At 44.4% G+C, this 26,509-nt stretch overlaps 1 long non-coding RNA gene across 1 annotated transcript in view; it reads right to left on the minus strand.

Annotated features, from left to right (window-relative positions):
- The window catches only part of LOC117018445 (uncharacterized), a 158,460-nt gene that overhangs the window by 45,831 nt on the left and 86,120 nt on the right, over positions 1 to 26,509 (minus strand). The window contains exons 2-3 of the long non-coding RNA XR_004422232.1: positions 22,319 to 22,409; positions 15,974 to 16,054 (exon numbers count right to left, since the gene is read on the minus strand). This is a non-coding gene — a long non-coding RNA (uncharacterized LOC117018445). The remainder of the gene's footprint in view (positions 1 to 15,973; positions 16,055 to 22,318; positions 22,410 to 26,509) is intronic.

The raw sequence follows: 26,509 nt of genomic DNA on the forward strand, positions 1-26,509 counted from the left end.
GAATAATCATTCTCCCTTCCCATGCTGTACATTAGCACCCCCAAATCAGGGACTGGTCCCTTACATTGTACACGTTCAAGGAGGAAGGCAAGCCAGGTTCTTTCTCCTTCTTTCTCCTTCATGATTATCTTGCCACTCCCGATATCGAGGAACCTGACGCAGCCTCACACGTGTTCTCCCCTGGGTGCCCATATTCACAGACGCTCTAACAAAGTCTTGGGGCGTCATCTTTCGGTGTAGTACATTTAACTACACCGCCTCCTGAAGTATTCTGAATGTGAGGTACTCTTTGAAGCAGCCAAGACGAAAAAGAAAGAAAACAAACTCCCGAGCCCCAGCAAGACGAATTTATAATAGTGCACCGTCAGGTGTCTGGGGATAGTACATTAAATCAGGAGATATTCACTCCATCTTTCCCGAAGGCCTACTTTGAACATGGAACCTGGGGCTGAGATAGCCCCGGGGGGAGGGCTTGTGGCACAGGGGACTACTAGCAGTCTGTTGCTCCACGCCGTTGGATGCGAGGGGTGAGTAAATGAAGACTTGCCTTACCACTTCTGAAAGGCTGCCAAGGTCTGTGTCATCCCTGGAGTTCTAGATTTGTTGTTCTGTCTTGTTTAAATGAACACTCCCTCCACAGGGTTGTAATACCAGGGCTTCTTTCATGCACACTTTCCCCCCAAGTTGGGCAGGCCCGCTCTGCTGCATTAAATCAGTCGTGATCCAAGCTGAGTCTTGCTTAAAAGTGACTTCCAATTAGTATGTAGCAACATGGTCTAAGGGTTCCAAATAGATCAATTAAATAGCTGTGTTGTGCAGACCTCATTTCCCATGGGTCTCATCTTTTTGTCCTTCATGTGTTGGAAAAAAAGTATATATATACACTCCTCCGAACAAATATGAAATGATCTGATTAAAATATTGCTTTTGAATGCTATATCTGGGGTTTATGGAAATTTTTTTTAAAATTAGTTTCTGTCTGACAGTCATTATCCACCAGACTTTGAATCATAAAGCTCACCTTGTCACCCTGCCCTCTTCCTCCCAGGAGAATGTACAATCACAGGTTATTATGACCTAAGTGTGCATATATGTAGGATTAAAAAAAGGATTAAAAAAAGAGGCTCAATCCAGTGTTTAAGATCCTGACAGTACCACAGAATAGAAACAGCGAACATTTATGTATTACTCTGAATGTATTATATCTTTCTCCAAAATAGCTCAAAATATTTCTACAGTGGTTTTTTTATTTGTTATCAAAAGCAAAACACTAACACGTTGTGATGATTTAAATAAAACCCCTGCTTTAGGATTATTGGCATACATATTCTGATTTTAATTAATTGTCATCCTGTCTTTTCAGCATTATACTTAAGAATTACTACATAGGACAGAATAACAATGTATATACATATATATATATATATATATATATATATATATATATATATATATTTTTTTTTTTTTTTTTTTTTTTTAACTTTCGCTTCTTTCTTTCAGTTCTCCTTCATAGATGATACTTAACTTTCTTTGGGATAAATAACTACCTCTCTGAAACCCCAATCTTTTCCAAAAATTCTTTCACAGTTTGTCTCAGACCTAAGTGCACCTGGGCTATGATTGGTCACGCTCCCTCCGTGCTGTGGAAAAGGTGAATAGTCCTTGCGTCCCAGCAGGAAGAAACTCACATGGGGCTCTGCGACTGATTAAAGGCGGAAATGTACACGAAGTCCAGCCCATGCGCCCTGAGTCCCCCGAATCTGGCTCCAACTATGCAGTGAATTCTCTCCTCCCTGCAGTGAGTTCCTTTGCTACAATGTGCCAGTTTTCTTATCTGTAAAATGGGGGGATCCCACTCCTTCTCCAAGGGTTTGACTGGGCAATTGCTATAAGCTACCTAGATGAATAAAGATATTAACCTTTGCCAGTCCAGATCACTGCAGTTGTTTTTCTGAATCAGTTGGGGGAAAAAATCTTTTCATTTAGGCTATATTTCCATGAAGATTTTAAGTATTACGCATAGAGCTTCGAAATGTTAAAGGACCCAAATCTGTAATTTACCAGATTTCCTTGACATGTCTTCTATTATTTCTATACTTAAGTTCTGACCTCTTGGGGGTGACTTATTTCTATTGTCTTCTCATTTTTTGTGGTTTTCTTTTTAAACACTTAATTCATTTTTTCCAGTTCTAATTTATTTCTGTATGTCCGAAAAGGAAGGCCTGGGCTGATCTTTGTTTCTAAACGCTCATAGTTTTTACAGCACCATAAATGGAGTTTGGATAATGCCATGCTTCTCCATTGCATTCTGATGTCTCCTTATTAATTGCATATTTAATTCTTACATGTAAGAATCAGTCTTCTGAGAGAATGTTACTTCTTTCTCCTTTGAAAGCACACAGCATCATATCTTTTGTCTTTATTCTTTTCCTCTAAAGACCTGTCTTAGGCCACACTCTATGAGATGGTAATCTTTTCCAGGGCCTCTCTCCCTTCATTCTGATATTTAGGTGTTAACTCACAGTATGTTGTTTGAGTTGAATTCTGAGAGCATATACCAAACATACACACAAGGACAGAGAAAGGAAAAGGCAGATGCCGTCAAAATGCTTTAACTGGAAGCAGAGTCAAGGCTGCTGGTCAGGACCCTTGAATCCTGGTCCCCAGGAGTGTCTAGAGCACTGTGATGCTGGCTTGTGCAGAGGGCCGCCCTGAATGGGGACCCACGGAAACCTAACGCCAGGCCATCCCCCATTAGACTTGACTTGGTCGTCCAACCCTAGCTGTCCCCTGGGAATCAGAATAGCAGGATATTCGGCAGAAAGGCAGGAAGGAAATGGGCATACACTGATGCCCTCGGTGCCACGACAATCACTCTCTCCCCACACTCTGTGTAACTAGATTAGAGATCACGGAGAACCCACTAAAATTCATTCTGGAGCAACGGAGGTGTAGCGACAAGCTGCCGTCCACGTCTGGGACTGACCATCAGGTTTCCCATTCCTGGGGCAGTTTTCCTGAACCCTTACCTATTGTATCTCTTGGTAGGAGCTTTTCCTTCCATAAACTTATAAGCTGAGGCTATGTGCTCTCCCAGGAAGGATATTTGTCACCCTTTCTGGCAAGAGACACCTCAAGCCGTTAATAGTAGAACCAAAGTCCTTCAGCCTTTGTAAACTCTGCTATAAAATGATATTACACAGCCGTAATTCCCCTTTTAAGAAGGTTGCTTGATGTCCTAAGTCCCCCAAAAGCTAATCCCCACCAGGGTAGCTCAAGTAACATTTTGGTCCTTCTCAGTTTCGGAAGGGATGGCTGCAAATCTATGGCCTGCTCTCCAAGGTCACTTAGAGCGAGCCTGGGGCAAATAAATGTAGCACATCCTTGACCCCACTCCTCTGCCCTTGGAAGATGGGAAGTTATTGAATTGTCTGGAAAATACTTGCAAACAGTACACTGGAATTTGAAGAAAGTGAAATGTTTAGGAGAATGGGGTAGTGGGTCTGTGTTTGAATGCAGACTCTACTATATAACGTGCCTGGCGAGTTATTGAACCTCTCTGAGTCTTGGCCTCTGCACCTGTGAAACAGAGCAATAGCCACCTTACAGGGGTGTTGTGAAGCTTAGTCATCTGTGTGTGAAGGGCCTGGCCCATAGTAAGCTCTCAATGCGTTGTGACTATTATTAGGATTGGAGTAAGCAGGGTTTATTTAGAGGTTCTTGGATGCTATGGACAGAGATCAGTGAGGATGAGTATCGAGTTCTACTCCGTGTGTTCCTTGGGTCACAGCCAGAATGAGGACACGGGACTGTATGGGCCCAGGACTGATTGTTCCAGCATTGGCTCCTTCCTGATATTAGTATTGTGACTGAAGGTGAGCATCAGAAATGGTAGGTGAGCGGGGGTCTTACTGCTCACCCACCTGGCTTAGTCCGCCCTTCAGGGATTCTTCTCTAGGGTGCAAAGTTGGTGGTCAAGGCTGATTGTAATGTGACAAAGAAAAGCAAGCACATGTGGTCCCCACAGCTAGTGCCACCTGCCAGTCTCGTGGGCTGTTTCCCAGAGAAAAGCAAAGGGGCAGATCATATCTGCATACCCCAAGCCCTGGCACCCCCACAGAGGACTCCTCTGTTGGAGCCACGTTTGGCCACTTGGCCTTATCTTTATTAATAGAAATCTTGGTCATGCCAGCTGGGCAAAAAAGGAAAACCCTGGCCGAAGAGGGCATGTATTTTAAGATGACACAGTTTATATTTGGAGACTGGGATTATGCCCTTTGGGAGACAAGAAAGAAGAGGAAGCCAGATTAGAGCTGAGCACCTGGCCTGGGCAAATGTCATCTCCCAAAGTGGCCACGCTCGTCACATGTGCACACCACGGCTGAAGAAGGTAGGAAACCCAGAGCGTGCCCACATCCAGATGTCCCCACTGCCTGCGGTTCTGAGGAGACAGTCACCAAAGTCAGGGTTGGACCAGCAAGGGAAGGGGGACAGGCCATGATGCATATTCACAGGGCAAAATACTTCTCTGCTCATCCAGGAGTGATTTGGGACAATGCAACATAACCTAATGGACGTCAGGGGCTCGAGACAGGCACGCTTCACCTCTGAGGTACAGATTAGTATTCTCCCTTGAGGTGTTTCAAGGACTGACATCATCATTTGAAGCAGAACTGAAAGGGTGATGTGTTAATTTGGCATACAGTTATCACCTATCTATGGAATGGTACAATCTGTTCTTGGATAATTTCTGAATTAAAATTTTATTACCGCTTCCCCTAGAGTTGGGTAATCACCGTTGAAAACAACAGTGTTCACCCACATTTTTTTTCAGCTGCCTTCCGTTATTTATCTCACTTTATTCTAATATCCATGTAAAATGTGCTAAATAGCCTTTGATCCGTTAATACAAAAGTTAGTAATAGAATCATCGTAGAAAAATTTTTTTTAATCTAGAAAAATGGAAATAAAAATATAAAAAAATTCCTCTACCCATAGAAAACAACTGTTAATATTGCAGTGAATCTATTTCCATTATGTCTCCATGTGTTTTTTCAGTATTTGAAATACTATGTATAAAATGTTGTGCACTGGGTTTTTTCAGCTAATAGTATATTAGGTTGGTGCAAAGGTAATTGCGGTTTAAAAGGTTAAAAATAATTGCAAAAACTGCGATTACTTTTGCACCAACCTAATACCATAGGATTGACTGTGCAAAGAGTTTTTCTATGCAGAATTCTTTGCAAACAGAATTTTAAAACGTCAATGAGGGATGTACCGTAAAATCTTTAATAAATTCTCAACGTTTGGAATTTATTGATTTCTAAAATTTTCTGGCACATTGCTTCAGTGAACACTTCTGTGGATAAATCACGGTCTGGTGAAGAGTAGGAACTTGCTTTTACAAATGAGGATAGACAAGTACAGACATCTGGTCACCTCATCCACCAAGCCTCAGCCTGTGAGTGGAACAGCCATCACACCACAACTTTCCTTCATACCTAACTCATCAAGAGACAAAAAGAAAGAAGATTTCCGACCCAGCCCAAGGAATAAAACAATCAGAGAACTACAGACCCAAGTTTCTACCTGCCCTCATGTTCACATACCCGTAGACTCACACAATGAGATTAAAACTAAGAAAATCATTGTAGACCAGTGGTTACAAACCTGGCTGGCACAAGAGAATCACCTCAAGAGTTTATTAAACTAAATCAATAGGTCTAAGGCAGAACGTGAAAATCTGTATGAAACAACAGCAAAAAGAAAAAAAAAAAAGGAAAGGAAAGAAGTGGCTGGCCCTTCTGCTTTGAAGCAGACTTGTTGGCCTTGCTTTGAAGTGATTTGGTAACTTCCCTATGGTAACTGCCGACTTTTACGTTGAAGCGATGGTTGCCAAGTTGCTATTCGTGCACACCCCTGGGATGGTCAATATTGCAGGGCAATGTCACAAGGGCAGATGGGCCAGTGCGTCCCCCGTGGAGAGTGCTGGTTTTCTAGCCTCCTACCAAAAGGAAGAGCCAGCTGACGAATGGAACACACAGTGACCTGAGCTCAGGTTTGGGCACATGCTTTGTAGCTCCTGACCCCATGTAGAAGGTCCCAGATGACCACATGCCAGTGGCCTCTTTGGATGCCCATAGTAGCACCCACTTTGTGTCAGGGACATGGAAAAGGAGCTGGCCTTTTAACCCTGGCTTACATAGAAATAAGCTGGGAGAGTCTAGCTGGAGGCTGCAATAAATAGATGAGTATAGCTGGAGTTAAGCTCAGCAGCATCTCATTAGCATGTTTAGGTGCCCAAAAAACTACCCCAAACATGGCAACGGTGAAGAGATTAGTGCATCTGTTGGAAATGTTGGGCCAACCATAGCGTGTCGTTTGGGAGAGTCGTGTGAGGGTCAGCTTTATGCTCTGGGATCAGGTCACCTTTGAAAGATGACATCAGGTTGTTCTGGGCTTACGATCTCCTAATGACTTCCAGACTGCGTGTGCTCCATGTGCAGTCCAGAAGAGGAAGCGGCCAGATGCTGCTGCCTGAAGAACCCACCTGGGACTGACTCATCCAGCTGGATTTCCCTCCTTCTAACCTCATGGTTCATCATGAAAGCAGGTCAGGTCTGCCTCTGCGGGGTGCAGACAGCTGGCGGATGATTCAGGGAGCAGATCCCAGCTCATTCTCACTTCCCCCATGAGCTGGCCAGCTTGGGCCCTGAGATGGAATGATTGCCTTGCTTTGGGGTGGCCATGAAGGGAAACAGATGCAATCCCATCTTCCTCAGTGAGGCTCTGCTCAGTGCTCAACACATTGAAAGGTGAAATACCACCGAGCAAAGTGGGAGAGGCACTTATCTTGCCTGGAAATGCATCGCCATGGAACGTGAAGTCACCCAACACCAATGGCACCACTCCAGAGTGCGCCCGGGAAGCAGTGTCGAGAGGTGTAGTTCAACAGAAAAGGGGGCTTTCCCTTATTCAGCACACTGACGAAATGTCTCCAACACTATGTCCCCAAAAGAGCCTCTCTCCTTGGGTGACGGGGAAGGAACAATGGGAGCCAGAGAAGGAGAACGAGATGTGTCTTTGGGGACCAAGGCCAAGTTGGGGCAGGATCATTGAGAAACATGGTCACACTATTCCAGCCTGCCCCCCACTTCCTTCAAAACACAGCATGGTACCTAGCTGGCAACTCTGATGAAAAATTCTTTCCCCATTGGTTTCAACAGCAGATTTCCACTTAAACACAATGGGCATTAAGAGGCCCTGGGCTGACCATTCTGTTGGCAGGGTGAGTTTTCTCTTTATCCTCCTCTAGACATTGGACACTGTCTGTAGTTTCTGTCAAGCCCACCCCACAATCACGTCACAGGCCCTGGCGTTTGCTGTGTGTTTAGGGTCTGACCTGTTGTGTTTCTTGGACCTGGGTTTGGTTTTATCATACTTTCCTTGGATTCTAGGGCTATCCAAGTTGGTCTCTTCCTTCCTCTCTCTCTCTCTCTCTCTGTACCTTTGCCACCTCTAACTTCATTTTTGAATCTCCTTCGTCACTCTCCCTGCTCATTTTTTATGCCAGGGATTTGTCCTCTCTAGAATTCTGCTCTCCTTCCCCCTGTACTATCATGCTTTGGTGTCACAACCGTGCCCACCAACAGGCATGTTTTCACTCCGGAAGCCCATCATCTGCGACAAAATAGATATGATAACAACAAAGGTCAGAAATATATCTACATCTATGTATCATAGATATCAATACATAGATATATCTAGCTATATATGTTCTATCTATCTATCTATCTATCTATCTATCTATCTATCATCTATCTCTAGGCTATAGAAATATCTTGTAGCAACAAAATGCTCCCCTTGATATGAAACAGACTTGAGGGCCCTAGAGGCAGCAGCAAATATTTCGCACCCACACAACAATGCCAACGCCTGTCCTGGGCTGACACTCTGTCCCCCACTCTAGCTGACCTGGGCTCATCACTGCGGCAGGTCCTGGTCAGTGAGGCTGATGGAACATCTGTGAAGCTGACCAGAGGCCCCCGAGGGGGTCGTCTCCTCTGAGTCCAAGGAGATGCTTCATTCTTGCTATATTCAACATAAAATCTGAGAATTGTGTGAGATATTCGTAAGACAAGGGGTTGTTGACACAAAAAGGCAAAGCATGTACTAAAAGTGCCCTAAAACAACACACTGTGAGTTCCTTAAATATATACTCGTCTAAGCCCCGGTGGTTCTTCTGTTATTATTCCTGGGAATAGCTTGTCGCTGTGTACTCATGTGCTGGGTAACATAGGATCAAATCTTAACGTCTCTGTGCTTCTGCTTCTTCATGAAAACAGGAAGAAAACAGCAACTAACCCATAGGTGTCCTGCGATGACTGATTAAAACATAAGTCATAGCATAGGGACTGGCAGGTAATAAGCCATCATAGACTTTAGCTGTTTTTGTTATTGAAGACAATTGGATGTATTTATGGACCTTGCTATTACAACAATGGGGTATGAAGAGGCAAAGAAACAATGTCACACAAATGAGCTTTTGTCTCTATTTTGTGAATGGGGTGGGGGAGGGGTCTGCCGAATGCTAAGCAGAAACACTTCCTGACTGCACAACACGAGGGCACAGCATGTACCACGGGGATAATAACAGCAGAATAAGGACCTCTCCAAACCGGACAGATTTGAAATCGTTTCAGGAACTGAGGTTGCTTAGCCTAGAGTAAAAACAACCGGAAGGAAGACACAACCACTGTCCTCAAATATTGAAACGCTGACATGGGGAAGAACAGTTACATGTATTGTCGTTGTTGTTGTTTGGACACAGAGGGCAGTACCATGGCCAGCTGGGTGGGAGTTACAGGCAGATTTGGAGTCCATACAGAAAGAACTTTCTAAGCCTCAGAGTTCTGCAACGAGAAATGGTCACTTCATCAAGTATTCTCCACCAATGGGAGCGCTATGTGACCTTGAGCACGTAATGTCAAATCTCTGTGCCTCAAGTTTCCTGACCTGCCAAATGGGGATAATAGTACCTATTTTTGAGATAAGATGTGAAGACTGAATGAGTTAATACTGGGGGTGCCAAAAACAGCTATACACAGGACTTGTACGCATCACTTGTTATCAGTATATACTGAATATTACAATTTTAATGCATTTTTTTTTCCTTTCTTAAAATGTGTATACTTTTTTTTTGGCACCCTCTGTACGTGTACAGCATTTCAAGTAGTCCTGGAATATACTTAGTGTTCAGTAGACATTAGTCATTGTAGAGCTGCCCGTAAAGGTGGAGAGGGGCAGGTGTTATTGTCCCTGATATGAGAGAGAAGAAAATCAGATCAATTCTCCAGCAACCTGGCCTACTCGGAGACAACTGATCAATATGACATTGGGAATTACCTAAATTGTCACTTGGCATTCCATGCGTGTGTCTCACATCAGCAGCTGGACACACTAACTCTCAGTGCAGCTGACCCTTGAACAACATGGGTTTGAACTGAGTGGGTCCACTTCTACGTGGATTTTTTTCAATAAATACACACGGTACTATGAATGCATTTTCTCTTCCTCATGATTTTCCTAATAGAATTTACTTTTCCCTCGCTTACCTTGTTGTAAGAATACGGTATATAATACATATAACATACAAATACATATAATATACAAATATGTGTTGATCAACTCTTCATGTTTTTGGTAAGGCTTCGGGTCAGCAGTAGACCATGAGTAGTTCATTTTTTTTGGAGAGTCCAAAGTTATACATGATTTTTTGATTGCATGGTGGGCGGGGGTCAATACTCTTAACCCCTGCGTTGTTCAAGGGTCATCGGTGGTCTCAATTCTTGGATTCATAAACTGTATTGTATATATTTTTGGAGATCTCCACAATGCCCAGGCAAACAGCAAGTCTTCAATAAATACTTGTTGTCTAGACACATATAGCGGTACTGTCTCGTAGAAAGAGTATTGACTTTTCTGCTTTATAATTCCAAGTACCTCCACCTCCTTTTCTAGTCAGAATCAGTGCAAGCCACAGTCTAACTGAGTCCCGGAAAGAGTCATTTTACATTTTTTCCTAACTCAACAGTCACTGCAATTTAACTTGACTAAATAAAAACACAGGCTTAATGGGAACTTAGCTGCAAATGAAGAGCAAAGGATCCATAGAATTGACTGCTCTTTAAATACAGTTTAGTGCAGCACGCTAATGGCTCTTCTATGGAGATGCCATACGGGGTAGACATGAAATTGTGGTGCAAATAGCAAAACAAGCAAATAGTGTGTGGGCCTCCGAGTACTTGTTGTGATTATGCTATATGAGTAATCAGTAATATTTGAGGATATTAGTCATTATTGGCTGTGCGTACTTCCTCACCAGTCAATCCTAGAGCCAGGATAAACAAGCCCCAGGATGCCCTCCTTTTGTTTTTCGCATGTGCTCATACATAAGAGGTGGAGGAGAGTCATTCAATCCCTAGACATTTCGTATGGCTCACTTACATGTATTTGCTGTATTTGTTATCCAGAAATCTAGGGTGTTGATGGGGTCTGAAATTCAGTGTGGCCCAGTGCCCACAAGAGGGGCTAGGAGAAAATGACACATTTATATAACTATCAGACTTAATACACTGGGAGACAGTTTGTCTTTTTCCTTGGCAAAGACATAAAGATATGTATGGTCACATAGCACCTCTGATAGCTTGATGGGTTGAAAGGAAAGGAAAGAAACAGGAGCTGTTCCCCTAACACTACCCCCACCCCCACCCCTACCGTTTGCTTTGGAGCGTGCTTTGTTCATGTTTTCCTTTGACATTTTTGTATAGGTAATGAGGACCCCAGAGGAAGGGGTCTGCAGAGAAAGGAAGGCATGATCAGATTTGTTTTTCTAGAAAGTGAATGTTGGTAACACAGCGAAGATTGGGCTAGAAGGGAGGAAAAACTAATGAAGAGAAATGAGTTAGGAGTCTAATGAAATAATTACGTATAAGATGAAGAAGCCATAATGAAAAACTAGCAATAGTTGAAAGACCAAGTTCTAGATACAGCCTCAAGGCAGAAACAACAGGCTTTATTGGTCCACTGCTGTATTGGTTGAAAGAAAAAGAGGCCCTAAGATTGATTTCAGTGTTTAGAGGGCAGAGTAAATGGTGGCACCATTGACCAGGATTTGGGAATGGAGGAAGAGAATAGGCAATGAGTCATTCTGTTTTGGGCCTGCTGTGGTGGAGGTGTACGTGTGGCTCTTTAAATACAGGTTAGCTCAGCCAGATGACAGTCAATGAAGATGTTTGGAAATATGGGTCTTGCACGTAGGCCGCGTATCACGACTGGGATATACATTTGGGGACCCTCTAGGCACAATGTTGTAAAGACCTCACCGGTTCTCAACTTCCACGGAAGTTTCTAAACATCTATATATAATAGAGAAATATTTCACTTCCAAGTATAAGGTACCTTAGATCCTGGAGAAAGTGACATCATTTTGTCCTTTATCTTCACCATGTTTTATGAACTACAGTTTATAAAACTAAAGTTTAGGGGACGTTTCTTGAGTAGGCAGAATAATGGCTCCCAAAGATGTCCATATCCTAATTCTTAGAGGCTGTGAATATGTTACCTTACGTGGAAAAAGGGACTTTGCAGGTGTGATGGAGTTAAGGACCTCAAGGTGCCAAGAGTATACTGGGTTACCCAGGTGGGTCTCATCAAACCACCTAATGGCTCCTAATATCAGAGAACCTGTCTCAGTTGTGGTCAGAGCGAGCTATGACTATGGAAGAACAGTAGAAAGATTCGACATCGTTGGCTTTGAAGACAGAGGAAGGAGCCATGAGCCAAGGAATGTGAGTGACCTCTAGAAGATAGGAAAGACAAGGAAACGGACCCCCCCTAGAACCTCCAGAAAGGAATGCAGTCCTGCTGACAGCTTGATTTTAGCCAGTGCGTCCCATGTTGGGCTGCTAACTGTTAAATAATACAATTGTGTTGTTTTAAGCCACCAGTGTATGAATTTGTTACAGCCATGATAGCAAATAAATACATCCTCTCAGCTAAAAAGTTTTAGCACTTGCTGCTAAAGAGAAATAGCATCATCAATATTCATTAAACTCTTAACCATTGAATGATGTATGCCCTGTCTGAACTTGGTTTCCTCAAATGCAAAGTGAGCTGATGTTAATTCTGACCTGCTGGAGATGGGGTGAGAATGAGAAGAGAATGCATGTGTAAACGCCTCATATATTGTCACGTGTTGGTCAGGCACTAACTGCTGCAGTGGCATTTTCTTGACCTGGTCACTAGAGGTGTAAAGCTAAATTCCTTTATAGCAACGACTGTCCCATCTACTTGGAAGGCTGGACCACCATTGATGACGAAGGTCCTGGTTGTTCTTTGCCTAATGGCCATTTCTGACAAGAGTCACCGAAGTCCTGAGGGGGAGAAATCACAGTCACAGCCACGGGTGACTTCAATGAGGAGCTAATCCTTAAGTAGGCTTTGAATGAACTTCGAAGCTTGATCAGAAGTGGGGATGGTGAATAAAGACTCCAGGAGTCAGGCTGCACTGCAGAGACCAGGATAAGGAAGGGCTGGGGAATACTTTGGGGCGCTCAGAGATGACCCTGAATGATGTCCTAAGAACTCTGAAAATGACAGGAGCAGAAGGCAGGAAAAATTCTGCCTTCATTTCATGTGATTCCTCAGTTTTATGAATCTTCATGACCTAATCACCTCCCAACGGCCCCAGCTGCAAATACCATCACCTTGCGGGCATGAATTTTGGGGAACAAAAACATTCTGTCCATTACGCAGGCACTTCTTCCATTTCTCTGTAAACTTTTGGGGTGCAAAGACTCAATTTTGCTCATTAGAACTGGAGTTTTAAAACTCCAGTGGATTCTCTGACATGGCACAGAGTTTGGGAATCTGTCAGTAAGAAAGAGAAAAAAAATAAAGGCAAGATGGAAGGATATATGCAAAGTAGGAAGGCAGGCAGGAAAGATGTCTGTGGCAGCATTCCTGGAAGTGACAGGGAGCTGGAAAGTAGGGAGACCTATTAGGAGGTCCACCTGGAAGTGGGGTATAGGGCCATGGGGACTGGACCAGTTTCCTGGCAGGGGGAGTGGACAGAAAGCATAGGAAGTGTGAGAGACGAGAAAGAAAAAAAAGACCAGAATTTGGGGCCCAGAGTCAAGTGCTGTCAGCCCGTAAGCCCCAGAGTGGTGATCTTCAAGCACAGAAGAGCTCTGTCTGAAAATCATACCATGAACTCAGATTCCCCCATTCCCATGTGGTCTCTCCACTAGAACAACACATAGATTTTCCAAGCCATCAAAAGGTAATTAAAAACAGCAGAACCCATGCATTATTGCTTAGTGAGTCACTGTGTCCTTCATTACAATGAGTTTTTCACACATCTGGTCAATGTTTAGACACAATGCCTTTTGCATTTAGTTTTCTTTAGGATCGAGATAACAGTTTCATGTCAGCTTGAGTAGTAGTTTGGATCTGTTTGTTCTTGGACAATCAACCAAATTGCAGTGTCAGAGGAACACAGAGAGCGTTGCTTTCTGCTTCATTTATTGCCTGAAGGTACCCCCATCCTAGCCCACAGCCTTGGGGTGCACTCACAGAGCTCCATCCTGGCAGACAGCCCCGCCATGGCACCTCACTGTCAGCCCCAAACACCACACAAACCCAGGTCAGCTCCAGAGCCACGCGCTCACCCGCCCAGGTACTGGTGAGCTGAGGACCCCTCTGCTCAGCAGGAACCAGACTCCTGAGGCACCGCCCACCCTGCCCACCTGCCCCGAGTGCCGCCTCCTCCTTCTCCCGCAGGAAGACGCACACTGTCAACTCCCCGGAAGTGTGTCTTCAGAGGAAATCCACGTTCTCATTAGGAATTCGAGCACCTCTGCATTGTAACTGAAATACCAGATGACTCTGGAATGAACCTTTGATGAACAATCTTGAGTCTGACCCAGATCTTCTACAGGATGGACAAACAAGTAAGGGGCTTGAGGTCCCAAAATGGCCACTGCTGCCCTGTGGGCCACAGAGGGTAGGTTAACCTCTCAGCAATGACTCCACCAATGCGCCGTGGCAATGGGAAGACGAAGCTCATGACTTCGGAAACAGTGAATTTCCTCTCTCGCCTCTGGATGCACAGTCTCCCTCTCGTGACCCCTTTGCCCCCCTGGCACTCTCACGGCCCCTCTCCTGCAGCCCTTGTCATTTCTAGCTCAGTTTCCAGTTTGCTAGCTGGGGGACTCTGAGCAGGTTGCTTACTCTCTGATCAGAAGATGAGGAGAAAAGTATCAACCTACTGGATGACTGTAAGAAATAAATAATGTTTTCCCGAAGTGTCTAGTTAAGTCAGTACCTGGCAAGGACCAGGATTCAATAAATGCTATTTTTCCTCCGTTCTTGATGAGTGTGTAGCGCTATGGTGTCAAGCATGGACCATGACGCCAGACAGCCTAGGTTACAATCTGGCCCCGCCAAATTAGCTGTGTGACCCGAGGCATGTTTCTTAACTTCTCTTCACCTCAGCTTTCTCATCTGTTAAGTGGGGCTAAGACTCTATACCTATTCCAATAGGTTGTTGTAAGGATTAAAGAAATCACTATATGCAACATACGTCGAACAAAACTGAGCATATGCGTAACAAGCATTACAAACCTCTGCCACTATGATTATTATCTTCCTGGTGTAGGTACGATCTATTTATGGATTTCCGTGGAACCAATAGGACATTACTAATCCATGGTGGGTGCTCTATACTTCTCTGTGAATTGAGTGAATGGATGGATGGATGAATAAATGGAGTGACCTTTTTTAAAAACATTGGAGGTACTTAATAATGCATTTCATAAAATTGTCATTCAGACCAGAAATGTTTTATGGAGGGTTTTGTACATGCCAGGCGCTGTGCTAGGTTGCAGGAATACTGCGGCTCATAAAGCAGAAAAAGGTTCTGCTCCACGACTTGTGGTCCAGATCCAGAGGTCCTTATGATCCTCTAGGCCTGGTGTCTCGGTGAGTAAATGAGGACACTGAGGCCCAGAGAGGACATGGAATTTCTAAGAGGTGGTCACTTGTGGACATGTTGCATTTTTTAGGGTCCACATGTCAAGACCCCATTTCGTTAGTTGAAACTCTTTTGTTTCAAGGTCCTTCTTGGTAAGGGAAGCAATGTGACCTTGTGGAAAGAGCTTGGCTCTGGAGTTAGACAAAACCCAGCTGTTCTATGTGCCAGTTGTGTCACCGGGCTATGGACTTCCACCATCTTGGCTTCAGCTCTTCTGAACAATGGAATACTAGCTTATGCCTCACAGGTAAGAGTCCTCTCCTCTTTGTATGGCAGAGGTTGCAAAATGAGAACTGGGAGGCACACATGTCCCATAAACATCTTATTTTGTTTGTTTTTAAAGAAATTAGTTGCAGACATTTACCAATAGGGAAATTGTCTATAAAACCTAGATTTCTGGCTGCTTTTGACAAGTCAGAAGGTCTGGCAGCAACATTTAGCTGGAGTGAACAGGTGACCCTGTGGATGGGACATGAGCCTTACACTGTGGCACAGTCCCCACCCTTCTCCATTCATTGCTTATACCTGGCCTACTTCACTCATTGACTCACCTGTCTGACCTCTGTCAGCATGTAAGTTTCCAATGCCTGTTGTTTGGGTGAGGTCTTGACAGGGGAATATTATGGTAAACAATCAAGATGTTTTCCTTACTGTTTACTTTTCACTAGACTATTTGCTCCTTTCGTGGAGACACAGAGTGTGTCTTCACCAAACAGGTGCCTCTTTCCTTTTGGCTCCGTAAGAGATGTAGGAGGCCTAAGACGGTACAACGAAAATGGAGCTTGCATTTTTGCATTGTGCAACTACCCTCCTCACCTCTACTCCAGCACCGATTCAGAAAGAGGAGAAGAGGGAGATGTAAATAAAAGTACTACTAACCTGAGAAACCTGAGAAGTGGTGGACTGGTTGGGGCCTCGCGAAGAACGGCCATTCGGCAGAATACTTTATCTCCTTCTTTCCTGGGGTCAAGAAGAGAGAAAGACAGCATAAGTCTTATGTATAACTCAGCTCTCAGAGCCCCTTCATGTTAAATCAGTGGCCTGCAGGGCTGTAAGTGAGAAGGGCCTTTATGGACATCTGCATTAGAAAGCTGTGTGGTTCAAGTGAAAGAACCCTGGACAGGGGGCGGGAAACCTGGAGTTCTCATTCTGGTTCTTGATCTGTCACTGGTGGGTTGTGTCTTCTCCATAAGCCATGTAGCCCGAGTGAGGGTGTTTTCATCAATCTACTTTAGAAGGGGCTGTTATGAGCAACCAGTGACACAATTGACAATGATAGGTAGGTAGGTAAATAGGTAGATGACAGATAGATAGATGATTGATAGATAGATAGACAGACAGATAGATATAGATAGATGTCAGTTATAAACATAACGCACTCTGAATAGTATAAAAGAGAATTCAGATGTGTCGCTTGTATTGGACATATATTCTTCTATGAGGAGTACCATGCTGATGGGATAAGACTCGGCCCAGAATCTTGAAGTGAGGGAGACTGAATCGGGGTTCGTCACTGCAGTATCCTCAGAGAAGCTCGTGGTGGGGATGTACTGGGGCTGAATCGATTACCCAATATTTCCAGGTAGTACAACAGGACATAGGGGCTACTACGTGGGCAGTGAGGAGGTGGAAGTTGGCTGTGCCATGCAAGCAGTACCCCACCCCGCTAAGGACATCCCTGGGAAGAGCCTTGGCCCTTCAAAAGAACCCATCAGGAAGACACCCACTAAGTGGGAGGCAGGGCAATAGTTCCAAAATTTGACCCGTTACAAGGTGCAATGTTAATAGCCAAGAAATAATTTCTCAACAATTCATTAGTTGAGTCCACATAAGAAAACTGGAGGATAAAGGAGCTTGAAACTATCCATGTGAGGAACATGTAAATAATGAGGTGCGTCCTGAAAAGGGGAAGAAGTGGGAAAGACAGCTTGAGGCTGTCTTCAAACATGACTCATGTCAGATGGAAGAGCCACAGAGGGAGCCTGATGGCTAATGGCAGAAGTTCCAGGTCTACTGATTTTGTTCTCATCTATTTTTCTCACGTACCCAAACCGGAAGTGGAAGTGTAAGCTCAGAGCTGCACACTTGCATGAAATCCCAACGTTGTCATTAACTAGCCATGTGACCTCAGGCAATTCACTTTGCCTTTCTGAGTCTCATGTCTTTATTCCGTAAAAACAGAGATAAAAAGAATATTTATCAGAAAGGGCTATTATGAGGATGGAATGAGTCAGGGCAGCAAATGTCATCAGCGTAGGATCTGGCACATACCAAGCACTCAATAACTGTTACTGTTGTTGTTATTATTATTCAACAAGCACTTACTATGTGCCAGATGCTATACTAGGTCCTGTGATTATAAAGATCCATGGGGCACAGTCACTCCTCAAAGACTTTCCAATCTAAAAGTGGATCAATATTTGCAAAAATCATCCTGAGAGAAAAGTCTGCATCTGGCAAAGTATGAATTTCCCCTCAGCAGCTGTTCTTACACAACAACTGATCAACTATTTGGGATGATGGAGCAGAAGGGACTCAAGGTTCAGAAAGGCTCTTGGATTGGATGATCGTTAAGGTCCCCTCAACCCCCAAGAGTCTCTGATTCTAAATTTCTCCCTGGAGATAACGTTGACTCCCTACCTCCTAATCCAGAGCCAGATACTAGGGAGGGGTGGTGGAGGGCAGATGCAGCCTTGTTGAAAAGTTCAATTTCAAAGCCGGACAGGGGACGGGCTTGTACACCTGACCGTGCAGCAGTCCCTAGGTCTTGTCCTTCGGTCTCAGTCCCCAAGGCAGTGATGTCCCCATCCAGTAGGGGCCTGCCAGGACTCCTCTCACCCTGGTGAGCACATGAGAGTCCCGCCAGAGGCTAAATGGCCTTGACATTGTCTGCAATATTTTATACCTGCCACTCATTGAGGTTTGTTTACTCCGAAATTATGGGGAGGGTGACATGTTCTTGGAACAACATTTGATGAATGTGTTCCCTGAACCGTCACCCAACAAAAACCCACTTAGAAAAGAGAGTCTGAAACTCGGAATATGTGGACAATTATGGGCTGCGGTCTGGTTTGCACTTTTGCCTTTTTGTCTACAACCCATTCTTGGGAGCTGTGACCAACAGCATAACATTACCTTCAGGCTCACAAGAAAATTGCAAAAAACTACTTCTAATTCATCAACCTGGACATGCCCTCAACATGGAACCAGCACGTGCGCCACATTACACAGGAAAGAACAATCTTTCCTTTTGTCAGGTGTCAGAATATTTGGAAATACTTGAATGGGAATAAAAAATACATTCGCTATTTTGGCATTTAATTTGTAATTTGTACTAAACGTAATTTAATTTATAGTCAGTGTAGTTCATTTAATTTTGTATGTTGTATCCACAAAAGCTGACGTACTGCACCTCAGCTTTGGTATGCATAAAGACACAAATCTCACGGACAAAACCCATAATCCATACAAACTCAATCAAGTAATTTAGCATTTGTTTCAATACTGTCTTTCAGTGTTCATCATGTTTGGGGAAAGTTGGTTTTGACCCTGAACTAGACGAGAGGTGTCTGAAAGGCGGGAAGCATGTTTCGTTACTCCTGAGCCTCATTCCGTCTTCACCATAATAACAGCTGACAATTATCGACTACTTTCTATGTGCCAGGCAGTGGGCTGAAGCTTCACATACATATATTCACGTACTGAATTGAATTCTTACCACGAGTGATGAAACAGTTATCATTATATCCATTTCACAAAAGAAGAAACTTAAGCTCAGAGAAGGAAAACACATTGGCCCACGTTAGACTGCTAGTAAATTGCACAGCTGGGATCCAAACCCAGATCTGTGGGGTTCAAAACCTCATCCACCTACTCTGTGATGTTATCTCTAGCTCCTGCTGGACACAAAACGAGTTTTCTATAAATAATTGAAATGATGATTATTCAGGCAGTTTCACTGCAAGAAAGCCTACAGTGGCCCACTCCACTGTATCTGATTATTGAGCAGCTTACAACAGGCAAGAGGAATCCTTGCAATTTCATTTCTTGGCAGTCCAGGACTTAGAAAAAAAATTTTTTTTTTGTTATTATAATGTATAAAGTCTTCTCATTTAGGACAGTTTATAAGGTGACTAAAGTAAAATATATATACATACAGAGGGTGCTAAAAAAATGTATACACATTTTAAGATAGAAAAACTCTATTAAAATTGTAACACTTGATATATACCGACAACAAAAGATGAATAAAGTCACGTTTGACTTCTGCAATGACAAGAGGTGCTCAAAGTGGTTACCATCAGCATCCAGACACTTCTGATGACGGCGAACTACTGCTTGAGCAACGTTGACCAAAGTGTCTACTTGTATGTATTTTTTTTGGCACCCCTGGTACATTTACTCAAATAGAAATGCTCTATGCAGTGTTTGTTTAGAAAGGTCAAGATTCAAATGCAATGTGTTGGAATATGTTTGGGGTGAGGTGAGGTGGTGATGGTAAAAAAAAAATGTATTTACAGAATATCCTCCTTAAGTTATATGAATTCTGTTCTTCCTCTTTTTTTTTTCCCCCTTCAGAAAAGCAAACCAAATGATACCACGGATTGTTCTAGTCTGCCCTGAACTTTAAGGGCAAATTGTAAGCATACTTTGAATATATTGTAGTTGGTACTTATGAAATAGGGTCAAGTTCATGACACTCTCCTTCTCTAAATATGTTGCCTCATCCTCCTCTCCTACCAACTGAACAGAAAAGAAACTTGCTACTTTGTTTATATTTTGGATTCATATTTAGTTGACTAGATTTCAAATCTTGCAAGTAATACTTTTTAAATGATTTTTGAAGCCCCTTTTAAAAAGATCTCACCACTTTAAAAAGAAATTTTCAGGGAGAGGCAGGAAAAATCTAAAGTGTTCTTGGCCTCTAGGTTTTCTGGCGCTGGTTTCTGGCCCACTCCCAAGGTCTGTGGGGGTCCCCTATATTACAGCCCCTTTGCAGGGGGCAGTAGCCACATCTAGCACGATGTCATAAATGCCAAGAGTGAGGGGCATCTATGGGTTCCCCGTAACAAAGATAGTCAGGGAGGAAACAGGAGAAAGAAATTTTAGAAAAACAATCAAATTTTTAAAAAGCCCAAATCAAAAGAAATCAGAAAGGAAGTGGGAAGAAGGTAACAAAAGGTGCTGGTATCACCTGTCCTCTGAAAGGAAGACAAAATGTAGGAGAAATGGGGTCCCTGAGGGACTGAGTTTGAATGGGGGGACTCCTGAACCTCGCATGGACCTATCATGGCTGGGGATGTGAAAGGTGGTTGAGACTAAACCTTCTAGAGCTCATGCTATAGGAAGCGCTTGCATTTTTCCTGCCAATTTTAAAATGCCTCGGAATAGGTTCTTATCATAATAACACTGTAGAACTTAGAGATTTTATATGTAATATTCATACTTTTGACCACTGAAATACAAAGATCTATATACGCAGAACAGGTTTTGCTGTGGAAAGAATCTTAATTGAGGGTTTGAAGCTGATAGACAAAAATATTATTCATTCAGTCATCTACTCATTCATTTGAAAAATACTTATTGGCCCCGGGCTAGGTCCTCCTCTGTCAAGCACCGAGGTTCCATCTATGAACAAGACATAATCTGGGTACTGAAGGTGCTCACCTTCTAGAAAGGGAGAACCACCCATCAATGAGCTTGTCTTATGCAAACCAGTGAGATGTGACATAGGAGAAGTATAAAGTTCCAAAAACACACCTGGGAGGGGTAGCAAACCAGCCATGAGTGTCCCCTGGTGAGCGAGGTGCCATGTTTGATGCCAGCAACCCATCTCCAGGAAGCTTCGTCATTCTCTATGGCTAACAGGTACACAATGAAATAATTCAAAAAGTTGTGTGTGGGGGCTTATGGATGTAAAAAATGATCCTGAACGGAAAGAGTGCTAGTGATATGGCGGTATTTAAATATTTGGGGATTCTAGCAGTTCTCACTTTATGTCTTTATAAATGTCATGTGTTATATTAGCAACTATGAAGAAAGAATGAACACTGCAGGTCTGGTTGCTCAGTCAGTGCCTGTCTCTAAGGAAGCCTGGAACCAGACTGACCCTTGGGCAACTCCTGGGGTTGTTTATGTTACTGACTGATGAAGTTGTGTATGCCTGGACAAAGCGGGCATGCTGTACCAGCTGGTAAAGACTTGTCAGGGTCATTTACTGAGGGTCATGATGTGTCTGGTTCCACTGGGGTCCTGAGTTTTGCCTACCATGGCTCATGGCATAGGAGTATGTACGATGTGACCAGTACTTCATAAAAACTTCAGGCCCCGACACTGAAATGGATTTCCCTGGGCAAAGACATTCTACACGTGTCCCTGTAGTTTATTTCTAGAAAAAAGATGATAAACTGTGTGGCCACAGATAAAGACTCAGAAGCCTACACCTGACATGTCTGGACTCCACCCAACACATATCCTTTTCCTGCTACTTTTGCTGTGAAATCTTTGCTATAATAAAACTTAGCTATAAGTATAAGTGACTCCTGATAGCAAATCATCAAGCTTGAGTTGGTTGCAGGATGAGGAGACGGTAACCCCTAAAGATATACTGAGCAGCTAATGAACCAGAGAAGCACTGTGACAGTTAAGGTATGGTGAGGAAAGATGAAGGTATCAGGTATGGCATTTTGCTTTATTATTTTCATCTAGGATAAATGCAAAATTCTTTTATTTGTTTTAAATCAACTTCAACCTGCTCTAAACCCTCACTGGTCAAGGTAAGTGCAAAATCTAACCTCTATCATGACATGTTTTGAGGAGGCTTTTTTTTTCTTTCTTTTTTTTTTAAATCTCAGGGTCATATAAGAGTCTGGGGGGTCTAATCAGCCCAGCGTTCTGGGAAGGACCTTTGACATCTAGTCCACATGAATTACTGGTGGTCTGCTCATCATCCTTTGAAGGTAGACAGCTCCGCTGTCCTCTGCCAAACCAGGGCACTGGGATATCTGCTCAACTTACAGCCAACATCTCTAAGTAACCGAGCAACCACTCCCATCAGCAGCCTGCCCTCTCCTTAGGGTCTCTCCTGGAAGCCAGGAGGTCGGCTTTCCTACTTAGGGAACCTGCAGAATCTGCCTCCTCTCAAGAAAACCCCGCCCCACCACCCCTCTCCAGCAGATTCAATCCACCGCAACCCTGGGATCTCCTCTATTCTGGAACACTTACCTCCAACTTGTACAGTCTTTCACAAGGCTGCAGTCACAAAAGCCTCCTTCGAGATTGTCTTCTGGGGGTCTGGTAATGTCTGCGTTGAGCCCTGTAACACAATTGCCAATGATGACTTCAATAGAAAGCTTTGGGTACCGTCTTAGGATATAAATGGGGAGAACTTTAACCAGCAAGGACAACACAGAAATTAATCTTACTGCGAATTATCTTGCTACATTAGGAATACTCAGTCTCTACCTAATAGAGGCAATTGGTCTAGTAGATAAATGACTGTAGCACAAAGTAAAGTAATGCCAGTGTCAAAATAAAGGTGCATACAGACACACTACACAGTCTGGGGACAGAAGGGATTGGGGGACAAAGAAAGAGGGGCTGCTATGGTGCATCTCAATGGGTAGGCTGGACTTGGACCAACAGAGGCCACTCACTGTCACTGTCCAAACCCACCCAAGAACCCACAGTTCAAATCACAGCGCCAGAAACATAACAACCATCCACCAAAGTCCAAAGTTCATTTCCCCAAAACCAAGACCCAGACGTATATCTTTATAAAGAGGCAGCAAAGAAAGAATACTAATCAGTCGGGCGTTATCGTCGGCGAGGACACACTAAACGAAACGAGACTTGGACTGGCTGTAGAGGAGCCTTTTTTCCAATGCAAGCATCTTCCTTGGTATCAGTATCATTGGCTGTCTGCAGAGTCCGTGAAAACTGTTATTCAGCACTCTTCCTTGGAGATCTGTAGGACTGGCATGGAGAGACCTTATGGTAGTAGAGTGGAAAAGACATCAACCCTGGGGGTAGAGAAACCTAAGCTCTACTAGGTGGCCTTGGACAAATTAACCCCTCTGAGCCACAGGGGCTCTCACAGAATGGAGACCATTATATTTCTTTTTCGGGGTTGTTGTGAGGTTTAGAAATAATATCTGGCACATGCTGGGCACTAAATAAATGGCAGATAATAAAACTTCCTCTTGTAGGTGACACAGGTAACTTCTTGTTTGGGACCAGGGCACAGAGCTAAGTAATCTGCAGGCATCTCCTCCCGGCCCAGATTTGAACGCAGACTCCTACAGCCATCCTGAGCACAGTGATACAGTAAATTATCAGAAACGCCTCCTTACTCCTTACTGGCCATACACCCTTTAGAGACCCCCACTGTCACTGGTTGCTTCTCTGAATCTCCCTAGTCACGACCTCTAGCCTTGTTCCTCTCTACCCCACTATTGGAGTCTCATTTTTCTCTCAGGAATTATCCACTTAAGTAGGTGGCATAGGGCTAATTTGAATCACTCATCTGTGCCGATGTACTAATAAGTGTGAAGACCCTCCCAGATAGGTGAACATCAGACTAAACATGTGACTAAACATCCCAGATCATGAAAAAATCAAGCTCAGGGGAGCCTGTGCATCTTCTGCGTCCTGTGTTGGGCTGTCACTCCAAGCACCCCAAGCCCTGGACCTGAGCCGCTGAACAGACACTGAAGGGGAAACAGACAGAGAGAGGAAGACCCAGGTGACCACCCCAAATAATGGCCCTAATGAAATGGGGTGCCTGAGAGGGGACAGATGTCAATCTGGAAACAGGGAGAAGGAGAGACAGAAAGAGAGAAAGAAGGAGGAAGAGGAGCAGGAAAGAGGAAGAAAGAGAATATGAGAATTTAGGGGATTCACGAACACAGTGGAGACCCAAATGAATGACACGGAAGATGAAAAAGGACTTTCTAAAGCCCAGAGCAAATATCCAAACCTCACCATTACTAATGCAAAAGGCCTGAAACCAAATCCCCTTGGGGTGAGACTGTGCAAAGCGCTGTGCCAAGTCTACTGGGCAGCCCTTAAGAACTCTACCCTCTGTGGCCACGTCCCGGGGGAAGAGTTTTGGTCACCCAACTTCCTGACTCAGATTCTGATGGTGGCTTTTAGCCTTTACATCCTCCTCAGCTTGGAGATTCTTTCCACCCCTCTCTTCCCCAGGTGAGCAAGCTGCTGGGATTTCTGTGTCAGCCCCAGGAGCTGTGTTCAGGGGCTCAAGGAAATGTGTGGGAAGGGTCAAGTCATTCCCAGAGATCTCCACCAGGAGATTCCCAAGCAACATTTCTCCAGGAACTTTCTTCTCCAGGAATGCTCTTATCCTGTCAGCTTCAGTTGCCTGCCCACTGCCAAGTTCAACTGTTAATTCTACAAGACCCCCAGAGAGACCTCCAGTCGCCTCAAGGGGACGGTCAGGGCCGGGGTGTGTTGTGAACTGCCTTACTCATGGCAGGGGCCTGGCACACACAGGAGCCAGCTCCATTCCAGGATCACGTGACCCCAGCAGGGTTACTCACTTGGTTGCCCTCCAGCAGGGGCAGCTGGGGACACCTCCCTAGAGTGACTACGGCGTTTATCACTGAGTCGACTCCGCCCAAGCCTCCCTCTTCCTGAAAAGGGAATCTGAGGCCAGGCCTGGGGGTGGGAGTGTCGATTAGACCCATCTATGGCTGTGAGGGCACAGAAACTGCCCCCACCTGGGAAGCAAGAAGGAGGGAGTGAGTAAAGCTCAGGACAGTGGCTCATAAACTCGAAGGGAAACATGAGTTTCTCCCGGAAGCTCGTGTGACAGGTGGGGCTTTGTGTCCAGCACCCCAGGAAAGATCCTACTCAGCCACCTAATAATATTTTCATTTCAGATTTCCATTCATTCCCTCTGACTGATTGCGCTCCCACCTTCATTTTGTTTTTGTCAAGTCTAGGGCTTGTCAATTCCTTAACTCGGACTAGAGGAGGGACACAGCACGTTCTTAGGGTGGGCTCGGCCTGGCTTCCCGGTCAAGACCAGACTCTATCCCCTGTGCCTGAGCAGGTGATGCTTTGTCTCTCCACATTGTACAGTTGCACCCGTCTGGTCCTGTTCACTGATATTTCTCCCGATTATGAGCGCAGGGCGCCTCTTGCCACTGTGCCCCTAAGAGCACCAGCTTCCTCCTGTGGCTCTGAGTCCCCGTGGCACCTAGCACGTGGCAAATACTTCTTCTACACTTGTTGCTCGTTTGTTCTCCACCTTAAATACCCTGGAGAAAAGGATGTCACAACCTCACCGGTTGCCAAATCCAAGATCTCCACCAATTCAGAAAGAGCTTTTGATAGCAAACCTAAAGCCTTTGCTTCGCATATCATCTCTTCTTCCATTTTAGAAACATCTCTGGTTTAATTGGTGTATTTTCATCAGCTGGCCTCCTTGTTAACTCTGAGATGGTCTGACGTTATCGTCATTCCAGGAGGTTTACGATAAAAACAACTGTTGATGGTGCAGGGCTTATTCACGTACCAAGTGCTTTCACGAGTATTTGTACCTGGTTCCTCACACGCTGCGGCCGCGGTGAGTGCACGTCTCAGGTCTGCAATGGCAGAGAGCATGACGGGCCCAGAGGCTGCTCTGAAATCCAGGCGTGTTTTTGGTGTGGTCTGATGGCGCTTTCAGCCTCTCTGGGTTTCCCCCTAGTCTCTCTCAGGGGCACTGGCCCTAATAAATGTCCTTGCTCACGTTATCCTGCCTTCACATCTGCTTCTCAGAGGACCCACTCTCTCCAGCCTGGCTAGGGCGGCCCCTCCTCTGGGTGTTCAGAGCACCCTGGATCTCTCTCCATGAGAGGACTGACCATCCTGTATTGCGCTGCCTCTGCTCATCGCCCCTTTGGACCAGAATCACTGACCATAATCTAATGAGATTGGCCAGTGAAGTGCTGGGAGGAGTGAATCATTTCACTTGGGGTTTGGGAGTGAGCAGTGGAAAGTCAGAGGGCTTTACAGTCCAGGTCCATCCAGCTGGGTCTTGAAGGATGGATAGAATCCAGGTAAAGGGAACGTTGGCCAACATTCGATAAGGAGGCAAGATCATAAGAAAAATGGTGTCTTCTGGGGCCCGCTGAACATGTTGGTATGGCTGGAATGTACGTGTAGAGACACAGCAGCTGGATGGCAAATGCCAGGCTGGATACTTCTGACTTTATGCTGGAAATATGGTTCTCAAGCAATTTTTAAAAATCCGCCTTCACACTCTAGACACAGCGTCACCAAATACCTCTTTCCTGTTACACAGTGATTTTCAGGGTGGGTGAGGTGTCCTCTAAGAATCCCTCTGACCTGCACTGTCCAATACAATACTGTACACATAGGTGGCTATATAAATTTTAATCCAAAGTAACT

This window comes from Rhinolophus ferrumequinum, chromosome 27 (assembly GCF_004115265.2).
Source record: "Rhinolophus ferrumequinum isolate MPI-CBG mRhiFer1 chromosome 27, mRhiFer1_v1.p, whole genome shotgun sequence".
NCBI classification, from domain to species: domain Eukaryota; kingdom Metazoa; phylum Chordata; class Mammalia; order Chiroptera; family Rhinolophidae; genus Rhinolophus; species Rhinolophus ferrumequinum.